Genomic DNA, 1,103 nt, shown 5'->3' on the forward strand with positions numbered 1-1,103 from the left:
GGCTGTTTAGGCAGTCGGTTGGAACAGTAGTGGTTTCATAGACAGGTGTGGAAGTGTGTGAACCAAGCATAGCCTGGGCTACACTCATCGAGACAGAGTCTGGAGTAATTGGGTAGAACGATGTTGGCTTGGAGACCATAGACGGTCGTTGAGTGATTGGCGCATAGCGCAGCACGGACGAATATGCAAACATGTGCAATTGATCGTTAAGGTTGAGGAGAATTTCCGCAGAGCGGTCTCAAAGGTGGCCATAATGCCAGTAAGCATAGCCATTTGGCCCGGATGGATATACTCGCCACGGTGCGGATCGGTAGAGGGCTCGCACTTGGGCTAACAGGGAGGAGTATAGACCCATGGTGTTGTTAGGTGCAAGAAGCACATCACCAAGAGAGGTGGTAATTTCGCACATGTCGCGAGCCGTAAAACGGACGGAGATGCCTTCATCGGTCGCTTGGCGAACCGAGAACAAGTTTAACTGTAGTTCAGGGCAATGTAGGCCAAAGGTAAGACGCAGAGCGCACGGACGAATATCGTCGGCTTGGTCGCGGGACGACATGTCCATGGCCAAAGAAAGAGGGCCATAGCCAAGGACTGGGAGTTGGGCGCCGTTCCCGACTGTAAAAGTGCGCAAGGAACATAATTGGAGAAATAATCTCGGTTGGGGGTGCAAGAGGCAGAGGCGCCGGAGTCAACAATCCAATGTTCGCGCAGAGCGGGAAAGTCATTTGGAATTTGAAACAATGGTCGTGGTGGGTCGAGAGGCAAACACTCGGTAATAAGTAACCTCGGCAGAAGGGACTTCAGCGAAGTCTAAATCGCGGGCATCCACAGTAGATGGGAAGTGGTCGGGGAGCTCGCCTGGTGCGTCAGTGATGGGAGACAGGGTAGTAGCCGCAATAAGCGGAGGTTCATGGGGCGGAGATGCAAAAACATCACAAAGTGGGGCAGAGCCCGGTTGGAACGCCTTTGGCAAAACCGATGGTGGGTTGGGGGGATGGAGGACCCGGTTGAGAGTGGAGGGAGGCACAAAATGGTGGGATAAGATGTGGGTGTTGGCAAAGCCATTGAGGCGATTGCCTTGATGGATAAATGGACGAGCGGCT

Source organism: Aphanomyces astaci, assembly GCF_000520075.1.
Source record: "Aphanomyces astaci strain APO3 unplaced genomic scaffold supercont1.78, whole genome shotgun sequence".
NCBI lineage: Eukaryota > Oomycota > Saprolegniomycetes > Saprolegniales > Verrucalvaceae > Aphanomyces > Aphanomyces astaci.